This window comes from Chrysochloris asiatica, unplaced genomic scaffold, assembly GCF_000296735.1.
Source record: "Chrysochloris asiatica unplaced genomic scaffold, ChrAsi1.0 scaffold00207, whole genome shotgun sequence".
In the NCBI taxonomy this organism is placed as follows: Eukaryota; Metazoa; Chordata; class Mammalia; order Afrosoricida; family Chrysochloridae; genus Chrysochloris; species Chrysochloris asiatica.
This window is the reverse complement of record NW_006408725.1, coordinates 4097428-4112058: the sequence shown is the minus strand read 5'-3', so window position 1 is coordinate 4112058 and position 14631 is coordinate 4097428.

The window sequence follows — 14631 nt, the reverse complement described above, 5'->3', positions numbered from 1 at the left end:
ATAGGGTTTCCAAGGAGCAGCTGGTGAGCTTGAACCGCTGACCTTGCAGTTCAAACGGCTTTGCAGTCTGGCGCATTAACCCACAGCGCCACACCTTTGCTTCTAATATTGGACCTCATTAAATTTAATTTAGGGAATCTCAAGAAATAAAGAGACACCTTAAATTAGATTATTAAAATGCTAATAACAGTAAATGCCAGAAATATGCAGGCACTTCCCATGATCTGATTGAAGGCTCATAATAACCCATAACCAATAAAAACCAGTAGCCTCAGATTCAAGTCAATGCCGATTCATGGGGCCTGTGTGTGTCCGATTAAAACTACATCCCATAAAGTTGTCAATGGATGATTTTTTAAAAGTAGATTATCAGTCCTTTCTTCTAAGGTACTTCTGGGTGGACTTAAACCTTCAATCTTCCCATTAGTAGCTGCAAATTGACCATCATTTACACTACCCAGGGACTTTTATAACCCTATTGTTGTTATAATTAAGTGCTGTTGAGTTGGTTCTGACTCATAGCCACCCTGCAAAGGGTTTCTGAGGAGTGGCTGGTGGGTGTGAACTGCTGACCTTGCAGTTAGCAGTCCAGTGCTTATCCTATAGTGCCACACCAGGACTTCTATATAACCCTATAAGCTAGGCATTATTATTTGTGTCTGAAAATCAGAGATGTTAATAACATGCCCAAGATCATATTAGAAAATGGAGGCACAAGTTGTTGTAAAGTGTTGGCTCTGACTCATAGCGACTCTGTATACGCTTGGTTTCCCAGGCTTTAAATCTTTGAGGGAGCAGAAAGCCTCGTCTTTCTTCTGTGGAGTGGCTGGTGGGCTGGAACCATTGACCTTGTGGAGTCCCATCTTTATTGTATGGAGCCACTGCATTCCTGGAGGATCTAGTACTTGGTCCCAGATCTAGTACTTGAACCCAAATCTTCCTGACTCTAGTATCTGTGCTACTAACTTTGATAGCATTTTTCTGACTATTCAAGGTCAAGGTCAGTGACCTTTTCATTTCAGTACCACCAACAATTTCTAGAGCACTGCCTGCCTACCCTTGTATCACATTTTCCCTAGGGCTGGCTCAGGCATGTTTCATAAATTCCTACTGAATGAAGGAAAGAGTGAATGGCATGTAACAAGCCTGGGAAAAACGCTAAAGACTAAGGCAACAACATCTCTTAATTTCTGTAATGAAAACCTGCCCTGGGGTTTCCCCAACAGAAACACTTTGCAAAAACAGCCAGGGGATTCAAATCATTTGGAGCCAGCAAATTGAGAATCCATATTTCCCTGTCCAGAAATCCCTCCCAGATAGCAGAAACTCATAGGTTTCTTGCATGTCTTTCTTCCTATACCACAGCCTCTGAGCTTTTCTGACTTTTCAACAATTAGGTACAAAGTAAATGAATTGAGCAGAGTCCTGGTTTGGCACTGTGAGTTGGTTAGTGTGCTGGACTTTGGAGTCAAATGAACCTAAAAGTGGCGATTCAAGCTCACCAGCCACTCCTCAGAAACCTTATACAGGGCTGACATGGGTCGGAACTGATTCAATGGCACTTAACCAAAACAGTAAATGGATTGAGGAGAACATTGGCTTCTACAGTTTGTTAGGAAATAATGCTGTATGTGTTTGCTGGGCATAGGGTTAAAGTCTTAACCAATAAATAGGGGGACTTTTGCACTTTTATGGAAAACCTCACTGAGAAATGAAGTGACAAAAAAACAAAACAAAACAAAACAGAATTAGCAGTGTTTTGTTACAAAGATGTCTACTCCTAAAAGTTGTCCTCAGGAGAGCTGCTAGCCTGGAGTAAGAGGGGAGAATGACATGTGTTTTGTTTTGGTTTTGTTTTTTTAACATTGGTTGGAATGAGAAAACTTTTTGGTCACTATGCCCTAGAAATAAAATGTTTGATGTAGAATAGTAACCAAGACACTTGACCTCTAAAAAATGCACTTAGCCCCAATGCTTGAACCATGCTTTCAATCATGAATTCCTCCCTTAGGTCCCCTCTGGGTCTCTAACAATGGAGACCCTGACCCAATCTTTCTCTTCATATGGCTTTCTTCCCATAATAGAACTTAGCTCTCTCCACTGTATTAGAAAGAAGGAGATGTGTTTTTCTGTTACTGAATAGATTAATGTAAGTATTTTTATTTGTTTTAGAACTGACTTTGCAGCTGGTTCTCACAGGAAGGACAATTGGCAGCTAAATCCATTCTAAATTAGGCATTTGTCATGATTCAGCCTACTCATAAACCTAAAAAAAAAAAAAAATCCCTAAACTTAAAAGTCAAAACCAACAGAACTCATACCGGCATGCCCTTTTTAAAAGTAATAAAGACAATTGATGATCTTTTCCTTCCTTTATTCTTTTATTGTCTTATTTTTTCTTCTATGCTTTTCTACTTATGTCTCCTCTTTCCTCCTCTTGCCTCATCATTTCCCTTGATCACTGACTCATCTTTCACTCTTCACATTCCTGTCTTTTTCTCCTTCAGTCTTGCATGTTCAAGATATGAAGTATGGTAGGAAACCAGCGAATAAGAGCACACTTTATAAAGGAGAACTTTCATTTCAATCTCTATCTGCAGCATTTTCTACTTCCTCATTACACAGCAATTCCCAGCGGCTTCCACCTGAAAACTCACCTTCTTTTGCTTTGTCTTGCCCATTTTGTCTTCTTGGTTTTACTCCTTTTTCTACTTCTTTAATTTTTGTAAAGTCCTTTCTATATTGTTGCTGTAGTGTGCTGTCAAATTGATTCAGACTCATAGTGACCCTTATAGAATTTCCAAGGCTGCATTTCTCTATTGGAGTAGAAAGTCTTGACTTTCTAATGAGGAGCGGCTGGTGGATTTGAACCACCAAACTTGTGGTTAACAGCACACTGTGTAGCCCACTATGCCACCAGGTCTCCCTTACTTCTTTTCCATAGGGAATACAAATCACTGTTACTCACTAAGAAGTAATGTAGCACTACAGAAGAATGCGCTGGACCGCAGAGTCAGTTTGAGCTACAAGGTCAGTGATTTAAACCCACCAGCTACTCCTCAGAAACCCTATACAGGGTCACTATGAGTCGGAACCAACTTGGCAGTACTTAACAGCAACAGCAATTAAACACTAAAACCAAAAGCCCAAACCCACTGCTGGTGAGTTGGTCCCAACCCATAGCAAACCTATGAACAAAGTAGAACTGCCCTCTATGGGTTCGAAAGCTGTAATCTTTAAGGAAGCATACCTTTCTCCCATGGAGTAACTGGAGGGTTTAAATCACTGACCTTTCAGTTAACAGCCGTGCTTTAACCACTGCACCTTCTAGTCTCCTTAATTGAGTGGTTGTTGTTGTTGTTAAGTGCTGTCGAGTCGGTTCCGACCCATAGCGACCCTGCATAAGGGTTTCCAAGGAGCAGCTGGTGAGCTTGAACCGCCGACCTTGCAGTTCAAGCAGCTTTGCAGTCTGGCGCATTAACCCATAGCACCACACCAGAACTTCAACTGAGTGGTAGATAGGCTAAAAATAATATTGAGTACTTTTAAATTATGTCATTTAATCATACCTGAAAGGTATGTGACTTTAACATTTCATAGGTGAGGGATCAAGCTCCTTGCCCATGCCAATGAGTAGGCAGAACGAGGATTCCACCTCAGTTCTGACACAACCCATCCTGTCTTTGCAGGTTGAGCCTCCATTCTCCAGCTTGTCTTGCTCAGCTTGAGGATCTGGATGACATTGGAGGGTCCTGAGTTCAGAGAATTTAAGGTCTACGCACCCAGAGCTTGAGACCTTGACATTTCGGCTCAAGTTTCTTTGGGGTATGACTTGGAAGAAAGGCCTAGCAATTTACTACTGAAAAAGTCCGCCATTGAAAACCCTATGGAGCACAGTTGTACTGTGACATACATAAAGTCACTATGAGTCACCGATCAACTGTCACATGCATATGAGGCAACTGAAATTACCTTGGCTTGGGTCAGGCACACCTTAGTCCTTAAAGTTACACCTTTTCCCTTAAACCCTTTATAAAGGTATTTTGCAGCAAATTTGCCCGATGCAGTATGTCATTTGATTTCTTGACTGCTGCTTCCATGCGTATTGATTGTATATCCAAGCAAAATGAAGTCGATCATTTGTCATGATGTTTGTGATCCAGTTGTGATGATTTTCATTTTCTGTACATTGAGATACAATCCATATTGAAGGTTATGATTTCATCAGTAAGTATTTCAAATCCTCTTGATTTTCAGCAAGCAAGGTGTTGTCATATGCATATTGCTGGTTGTTAATGAGTCTTTCTCCAATCCTGATGCCATGTTCTTTTCCATATAATCCAGTTTCTTGAATTATTTGCTCAGCATACAGATTGAATAAGTATGGTAAAAAGATGCACACTTTCCCTGATTCTAAACCATTAAGTATCCCCATTTTCTCTTCTAACGACTGCCTCTTGGTCTACATTGAGATTCTTCAATTAAGTGTCCTGGAATACCCATTCTTTACAATGTTATCCATAGTTTATTATGATTCACAAAGTTGAATGCCTTTGCATAGTCAATAAAGCACAAGTAAACATCTTTTTGGTAACCTCTGCATTTAGCCAAGATCTATCTGATGTTAGCAATGATATCCCTCATTCCACCTTTTCTTATGAATCCAACTTCTGACATCTCACTGTTGCTGTACTGCTGCAACTGTTTTAAAATTATCTTCAGCAAAATTTTATTTTCATGTGATATTAATGATATTGGTCGATGATTTCCACATTCCATTGGGTCACTTTTTTTGGAATGGGCACAGATATGGATCTTTTCCATTCAGTTAGCCAGGTAGCTGTCCTGCAAATTTCTTGGCATGGGTGAGTAAGGGTCTCCAGTACTGCATCAGTTTGTTGAAACATTTAAATTTGTGTTCTGTCAATTCCTGGAGCCTTGTATTTTGCCAATGTCTTCAGTACAACTTGGACTTCTTCCTTCAATATCATCTGTTCTTGATCTTATTTTACCTTTTGTAATGGTTGAACATCAACCATTTATTTTTGATACAGTGATTCTTTGCATTCTTTCTATCTTCTATTGATGTTTCCAGCATTATTTAATATTTTAGCCATAGAATTCTTCAATATTGCAAGTTAAGACTTGACTTTTTTCTACAGTTCTTTCAGCTTGAAATATGCTGAGTATGTTCTTCACTTTTGGTCTTCTAACTCCTGGTCTTTGCACCTTTCATTATAATATTTTTGTCTTCTTGAGCTGCCCTTTGAAATTGTCTGTTTAGCTTTTTTGCTTCCTCATTTCTTCTAGTCACTTTAATTTCTCTGTGTGAAAGAACAAGTTTCAAAGTATTTTCTGACATCTATTTTGATATTCATTTTCTTTCCCATATTTTGCTTTCTTCAAGTATCATGGTTTTTTTATGCCATCCCACCCCACAATTCTTCTGGTTGCCAACCATTAGGGTCTAATGTAAAATCTTCTTTTTAAATGGTCTCTTTTTAAATGCAGATGGGATATATTCATTCAAGATTATATTTTGGCTCTCATGAATTTGTTTTAATTTTCTTCAGCTTCAGCCTGAACTTGCATGTGAGCAATTGATGGTCTGCCCCACAGTTGCCCTCTCACCTTGTTTTGGCTGATGCTGTTGAGCTTCTGCATCATCTCTTCTCACAGATGTAGTCAATTTGATCTTGTGTGTTCCATCTGTTGAGGTCCATGTATATAGTTTGCCACTTATGTTGTCAAAAAAAAGGTATTTGCAATGAATTAGGCATTGATCTTGTAAAATTCTATCAGGCGATTTCCAGCATAGTTACTATTACCAAGGCCATATTTCCAACCACCAATTCTTCTTCTTTGTTTCCAACTTTTGCATTCCAATCATCACTAATTATAATGCATCTTAATTGCATGTTTGATCAATTTAAGGCTGAAGATGTTGGTAGAATTCTTCAATTTCTTCATCACTAGCTTTAGTGGTTTGTAGGTAAATTTGAATGCTAGTCATATTCACTGGTCTTCCTTGTTTGTTGTTTAATGTCGAGGAGTCAGTTCCGACTCATAGTGACCCTGTATAGGGTTTTTGAAAGCAGCCAGTGGGATTGAACTGGCAACTTTGTGATTCATAGTCCAGTGTTTATCCTACACCAGGACTTCAGCCTTCCTTGTAGGCATATTGATATTATATTATGACTGTCAGTAGTGTCATATATCTTAAAATGTTATTTTTGATGATGAATACAATGCCTTTCCTCTTCAGTTTGTGATTTCCACCATAGTAAATGATATGATTGTCAGATTCAAAATGGCCAGTACCATTGCATTTCAGCTCACTAATGTCTCGAACACTGATCTTTATGAGTTTCATTTCATATTTGACCATTTCCAATTTTCCTAAATTCATACTTTGTACTTTCCACATTCTGATTACTAATGATGTTTGCAGCTGTGTCTTCCCATTTTAAGGTGGGACCCATCAAAAGAAGAAGATCCAGAAAGCTTAATTCCATTCATGTCACTAAGGTCAACTCTACTTTGAGAAGGAAGTTCTTCCCCTACTATATATTGAGTGCCTTCCAACCCAAGGGGCTCATCTTCTGACATTGTATCAGACATGCTTCACTACTAGTCAGTGATGAACTCTTCAGAAGTGGTTTACCTCTCCTTCTTCCTAGTCTGTTTTAGTTTGAAAGCTCTGCTGAAACCTGTCCACCATGGGTGACACTGCTGGCATTTCAAATACCGGTGGCATAGCTTCCAGAATCACAGTAACACACAGCCACAAAAGTATGATAAATTGACAGACAAGTGAAGGTAAATATTGTAGTATATGGCAAAGGTTAATACTTAAGTCTAGTAAATAGCTCAGGAAACTTCCTCTTTTTCACCCTGTGGGATTCTAGGAGAAAGCAAAAATATCTAAAACAGAGCTATTCAGCTTCATTTTTAAAAGATTGTGTTGATAATAGCTTTACTCAAGAAAGATTTGGTGATGACTTTTTCTACTACAGTATCATATTCTACAAAAATTAAATGGTAAATTTAGTTTATTTCCTAGCTTGAAGCAAGTTCTGCTCTGCGATTTCAGCATTGATAAAGAGAACTAAATATGAAAGTAAACATTCAAGCGGTCTAAAGTAACCTTAAAATGTATGATGTATTTTTTCTTTTATTAGTTTGGAGGTCAACTGAATACGCATTAAATCTTGATGAATGTATTTTATAAGCAAGGACCTTTACAGGTCTTTTAAAAAATATATTCAATAAACACAGAAAATGATTAAAATTGACTCCTAGAGGAACACATGGCCAAAACATCTTAATGACATTAAGTCTTAATGACTTAATGACTTTGGATTGTCATCTCAAAGTCCCAGGGAAACCCACCTACAAATTCATTACAGACTGTCATGAAGCAGAAAATGCCCACCTTCAGCTATAAGCATTAGTAACTAAATTAATTTATTAAAGGCAGTTTTGAAGAAGGTCAAGTCTGCAGTAGCTAGAAATGATTATGAAGAAACATGAATTCAATGGAGTAGGCAGCCAGCAGCTTGCTGTAATTCTTTCTCAGCTTGCACATTGTATTTATAGTATAGTTAATGATTTTAAAAAACCAAAACAACAAAACAGTGACCATTTAGTTGATTCAGACTCAGAAACTCTATGTCCTTTACAGTAGAACTGCACTCTAATTGTCAAGGATACTGCATTTCTCTGCTGGATTTGTTCTTTTTGCATCCAATGTTGTTGTTAAATGCAGTAGAGTTGGTTCCAATTCACAGAAATCCTGAATAGGATTTCTGAGGCTGTAATTTCTGCTCCTTGGAAACCTTATACAGGGTCACTATGGGTCAGCACTGATTCTACAGCACTCAACAACAACAACAATCTTTGCAAAAGTGTTTTTTGTTTGTTTGGTTTTTGTTTTCTAAAATCTTACTCTTGAAGAGTAGCTGGTAGGCTTGAACCATCAACCTTATGGTTCCCAGTCCAGTGCCATCTTCTAGAGCCACTGAGCTCCCATTAATATTATTGTCATGTTTGAGGTCATATAGGTACTTTGAACATATCATTAGGAGGGACCAGTCCCTAGAGAGGACATTATGTTTGGTAAAGTACAGAGTCATTGAAAAAGAAGAAAATCCTTAGTAACATGGAATTGACACAGTGGTTGCAACAATGGACTTGAACATAGGAATTATTGCGAGGATGGCATAGGGCCCGCAGCATTTTATCTGTTGCACACAGGGTTGCTATGAGTCAGAATCAACTATATGGCACCTAAAAACAGATACATCATCTAATACAGTTACTCTAAAAAGAGTATTCTTTTTTCACTGATTGGCTTTCAAAATACTTTAATATGTATGCCCTTACTATTTCTACAATGTAAAGAAGACAAACTAGCTTTAAGAATAGCAAGTTACTTGTCCAAGGACACTCAACTAGAGTTGAAGTTACTAGTTTGTTTAAACAAAACAAATAGAAATCAACTACTTCAGTGTTCGCTTCAAGCTTACTCATCAAAGTGGATTAATACAACAAGTGGGTGAATATAACAAAATTAAATGTATTCTCTCATAGTTTAGAAGGCTAGAAATTTGAATCCAGGGCACCAGCTCTAGGGGAAGATTTTTCTCTCTGTCGACTTGGGACGAGGGTCCTTGTCTCATTTCAATATCTGTGTGCCCAGTGTATCTTGCCATCAATCTTCTCCTGTTTCTGGAAGTTCTTGGCACAAGAATCCCAGGTCCAAAGAACACGCTTCACTCTTGGTTCATGCTTCTTCTTCTTCTTCCTTCTCTTCTTGCTTCTCTCTACTTTTATCTTTTATAAGATAAAAGATGATACATGCCACATCTTAAAAGAGCTCTGCTTGCATGGGTCCAGGGCTATGACGTGAATAAGGGTTTTTCATTCCATCCTAATTCTCTTATCCCTTATAATTGATTGACTGATCATATCAGTTCCCACCATGGGGGATCATTATATCATTATATAACTGTTAAATTACAGCATTGCATACCAGTCAAACAAGTTGACACATATTTTGTTGTTGTGTCTTTAAGGACCGAGTCAGTTCCAATTAATAGCAAGCAACCCTATGTACAACAGAATGACACACTGCCTGGTCCTGTACCATCCTCACAATTGTCTTTATGTTTGAGCCTATTATTGCTGCCACCGTTTCAGTCCATATTGTTTGGGGTCATCCTTTTTTTCAGTGACCCTCCATTTTTCCAAGCATGATATTCTTCTCCAGAGACTCGTTTCTACTAAGAATATACCCAAAGTAAGAGAGATGAAATCTCCCTTCTAAGGACAATTCTGGCTATACTTCTAGGACAGATTGTTTCTACTTCTGGTTTGTTATTTTTGTTGTTAGGTGCCATCGAGTCAGTACCAACTTTTAGCAACCTTATGCACAGCAGAATAAAACACTGCCCAAACCTGGGCCAACCTCACTACTGTTGCCACACTTGAGTCCATCGATGCTGCCACTTGGCCAATCCATCTCATTGGGGGTCTTCCTCTTTTTCTTTGACCCTCCACCTTACCAAACATGATATCCTTCTCCAGAGACTGATCCCTCCTGACAATATGTCCAAAGTATGAGAGACGAAGTTTGGCCATCTTGGCCTTCAAGGAGCACTCTGGCTGCATGAACTACCAGAAGTAGTACCTGGTACTACTTCTGGTAGCCCATGGTAATTTCAACATTCTTCACCAAGTCCATAATTCAGATGCACCAGTTCTTCTATGATCTTCATATTCATTGTACAGCTCTCACATGCATATAAGGCTTGGGTCAGGGCACCTTAGTCCTCAAACTGACAGTTTTGCAATTTAACACTGATGCAATGCATCATCTGATTTCTTGACTGCTGCTTTCATGAGCATTGATTGTGTATCTAAGCAATTGAAATCTTGGGCAACATCAATCTTTTTTCATTTATGATGATGCTATTTCCTGGTCCAGTTGTCAGAAATTCTGTTTTCTTTACTTTAAAGGGCAATCCAAACTGAAGATTGTGATTTTTGATCTTCATTAGTAAGCATTTCAAGTCTTCTTCTATTTCAGAAAACAAGGTTGTGACATATCCATATCATAGATTTTTAATGAGTCTTCCTCCGATCCTGATGCTATATTTGTATTCATATAAATCAGTTTCTCAGATTATTTGCTCAGCATACATATTGAATAAATATGGTGAAAGGATACAACCCTTACACATACCTTTCCTGATTTTAAACCATTCAGTATCCCCTTGTTCTGTTCAAATGACAGCCTCTTGGTCTATATACAGGTTCCTCTTGAGCACAATTAAGGGAATACACATTCTTCGCAATGTTAGCCATAGTTTGTTTTAATCCACATATTTGAATGCCTTTGCATAGTCAATAAAACACAAGTAAACATGTTTCTGGTATTTTTTTCCTTTCAGCCAAGATTCATGTGAGCAACGTCGTCTTCTGAACTCAGCTTGAATTTCTGGCAGCTCTCTATTGCTGCACTGCTGCTTTTGCTTTTGAATTATCTTCAGCAAAATTTTAATTGCATGTGATAGTAATAATATTGTTCAATGATTTCTACATTCTGTTGGGTTCCCTTTCTTCAAAATAGTCATAAATATGGGTCTCCTCCAGTCACTTGTCCAGGTAGCTGTCTTCCAAACTTTTGGACATACATGAGTGAGCACCTTCAGCACTGCATCAGTTATTGAAAATTTTCATTTCGTACTCCATCAATTACTGGAGTCTTGTTTTTCACTAATGCCTTCAGTGTAGCTTGGACTTTTTCCTTCAGTACCATCAGTTCTTGATCATAAGCCACTTCTTGAAATGATTGAACATTTATAAATTCTCTTTGGTACAGTGACTTTGTATTCCTTCCCACTTCTTTTGGTGATTCTTGCATCGTTCAATATTTTGCCCATAGAATACAATACTGCTACCTGAGACTTGAATTTTTCTTTAGTTCTTTCAGTTTGAGAAATTTTGAGTGTGTTCTTCCTTTTGGGTTTTCTAGTTCCAGGTCTATGTATATTTCATTAGAATACTTTACTTTGTCTTCTCGAGCTGCCTTTTAAATTTTCCTCTTCAGCTTTTTCACGTCTTCATTTCTTCTAGTCACTTTAGCTTCTCTACATTCAACAGCAAGTTTTACAGTGTCTTCTGACATCCATTTTGGGCTCTTCTTTCTTTCTTGTCTTTTTAATGAAATTTTGCTTTATAAATGGCTAATGTTTTTGATGTCATCCCACAACTCTTCTGGTTTTCAGTCATTAGTATCTAATGCATCAACTTTCTTCTTGAGGTAAATTCAGGTGAGTATACTCAGGGTCATATTTTTGCTTTTGTGGAGCTTTTTTCGTTTTCTTCAACTTCAACCTGAACTTGCATATGAGCATTTGATGATCTATTCCACAGTAGAGCCCTGACATTGTTTTGACTGATAATATTGAGCTTCTCCATCATGTCTTCCCACAGATGTAGTCCACTGGATTCTTGTATATCCCACCTGTTGAGGTCCATGTGTGTAGTCACAATTTATGTTGTTGAAAAAAAGGTATTTGCATTGAATGAGCCATTAGTCTTGCAAAAATCTATCAAGGAATCTCCAGCATCATTTCTATCACCAAGACCATATTTTCCAACTACCAGTCCTTCCTCTTTGTTTCCAACTTTTGCATTCCAATCACCAGTAATTATCAATGCATCTTGATTGCATGTTTGACCAATTTCAGATGAAGAAGTTGGCAAAATTCTTCAATTTCATCATAACTAGCTTTAGTGCTTGATTCTTAAATTTCAAAAATAATGGTGTTGACTGGTATTCCTTGTGTTGTTGTTAAGCGCCATCGAGTCAGTTCTGACTCATAGTGACCCTATAAATTATTCATTTTAGTGGAAAATATTTGCATTTTCTGTTTCTGACAAGTTTCCTCTTTATACAAGTTCTGACTTTCACAGGTTTTGCTATATGTACATTAAACTATATAGCACCACTAAGATAAATTGTTGTTAAGTGCCATCAAGTTGTTTCCAACTCATAGTGATCCTGTATAGGGTTTCTGAGGAGCAGCTTGTGAATTTGAACCATCAACCTTGTGGTTCAGACTGACATTGCGGTCTAGTGCTTGTCCTACAGCACCCACACCAAGACTCCAAGATATAATAGATATTAATTTGTATGCCACATTTGTCTCAGATCTTTCATTTTCTTAAAAGGTAGTCATTTCAGCTAAGTCTCTTCATCTTTCACCCTTTCATCTTTCAAAGATAGTCATATTTTACACTTGATGTTTATCATTCATATTCATGTTCTTGAATGCTTATCAAAGATATGTGTTTTCCTGTGTTTAACCATTGTGCAACTTTATTTTCTTATTTTAGCATTGTACATACATTTCATTTATGTTGAGATTTATCTAACTAACTGCCTTCTTTTACCTACTATATATCACTTCATTGTCTGAATAGCTCATGTTTCCCTAATACAGGATAGTTAGGTTGTTAACACTTTTTTGAATATTAGAAACTGAAGTAAAGCAATCATCCTTCAGCATGTTTCCTTGTACACAGATATGAGAACTTCTTTATGATAGATCCCAAGAAGCAGCGTATCCAAATAGTCGCATATTTACCTTCTTGTTGGTAAGTGTCATTGAGTCAATTCCAACTCATATCCAACCTGTGTAGGGTTTCCAAGGAGCAGCTGATGAGTTTGAACTGCTGACCTTGTGGTTAGGAGTCCAGTACTTATCCTACAGCAGCATATATATAAATGTTGCAATTACTTCTCAAAGTAGGCGTACCAAAGTAGAGTTCCACATACTATCTTTTGGAATTCCCACTTACCCACGTCTTCACCATCAAGTATTAAATTTTGCCATATTGAAAATCATTAATTCTGTCCAGTGTTTCATTATGCTGTGCATAAGGTCGCTATGAGTCGGTACCAACTCGATGGCACCTAACAACAACATTTTATTTGTAATTGGAATTTCATTGAGTTCCAGTCAGGTTGGGAAATTTTTCATAGTTCTGGCTATTTAGGTTTCATCCTCCTATGAATTGCTTTTTCATACTATGTGCTCGTCTTTCTATTAAATGATTATCTTTTTCTTTTGAATTATTCCATTTAAACACTTGGTATACAAGTTCTTGGTCAGTGTGATAGTCAATAGTGCTTCTCACTGACGTCTACTTTGCTTTTCTTTCTAAGCATATGAAAGACTCAATTTCCCAGCCCGACTTGGGATTGGGTGAAGCCATTTTACTAACTCTGCCAAATGCGTTGCAAATATGAGATGTGATGGGTGTCACTTTTAGGCTAGAGCACTTAACTGAGAGTGTAAATCCTCTACAACTTCCTCTCTTTCCTTCTGGAAAGGTTCCTGGCAATGATCAACATGTGGACACTCCATCTACCTGTGTCCCTGTGTAACTGCAATGAGTAACGTTCCCTATTGTCTCACAGTGGACAAGTAGCATAACCAAGATATGACCTTTTGTTACTTAAAGCCACTAGGTTACATCATAACCTAGTCTATTGATTTGTTGTTTGCTGTTGAGTGCCATCGAGTCAGTTCCAATTCATAAAGACCCTATATAGGGTTTCCAAGGAACAACTGATGAGTTTGAACCACTGACCTCTCGGTTCAAACCGAATTCAGTCCAGTGCATTAACTCACAGCACCACAACAGGACTCAAGGCTATTGATAGAACTGGTTATATATGTTGCACATTACTTCTCTCCTTTTATATTTTACTTTTACTTTTGATGCAATCAAATGTGTCATTCTTCTCCTTTAGGACTTTTGCTTTTTTATGCCTTATTTTGAAAATTATTTCCTTTCCCAAAAAGCATGTTTTTGTTTAGTGCTATAAAGTCAGTCCCAACTTGTAACAACCCTGTATAAGGTTTTCAAGGGGCAGCTGTGTGGATGTGAACTGCAGACCTTTTGGCTAGTAGTACTGTGCTTATCCTACAGCACCATGCCAAGCATAGTTTTATCTAATTTTTTAGTTTTTGTGTTCTGGAATTTATTTTTGTGTATGGCATAAACTGCTAGTATTATTTTATTTTTATGCATTGTTGTTAAATGTCATTAAGTCGATTCCATCTCATAGAAATGCTGTATAGGGTTTCCAAAGAGTGGCTAGATGTTTCTGAACCACCGACCTTGTGGTTAGTAGTCCAATGCACATTCACAGCATTACACCTGGACATCTATTTTTATACACAAGTGACCCAAGTTCCACTTATGGGATAGCTAAACTTTTGTCCCACTGCTTTGTAAGACCACCCTTCACCTATATCAAGTATTCTTAAACTTGGGTATATTTCTATCTACTTCCTGTTCAATTTGTCTATTTGTCAACCGTGCACCATTACCTCTGTCATAATTTCCTTTTTCTTGAAGTGGGACTTGTAGAATTCTTTTAGTGAAGGTCTCTGAATGATACAGTCTTTCTGACTTTTGGCTGACAGTGTTTTTATTTTGCCTTCACTCTTGATGATAGCTATTATATAGGATTTTAGGCAGGCAGTTATTTTCCATCAGCACTTTAAAGTATTATTGCATTATCTTTTGCCTCTTTTTTTTTTTTTTTTT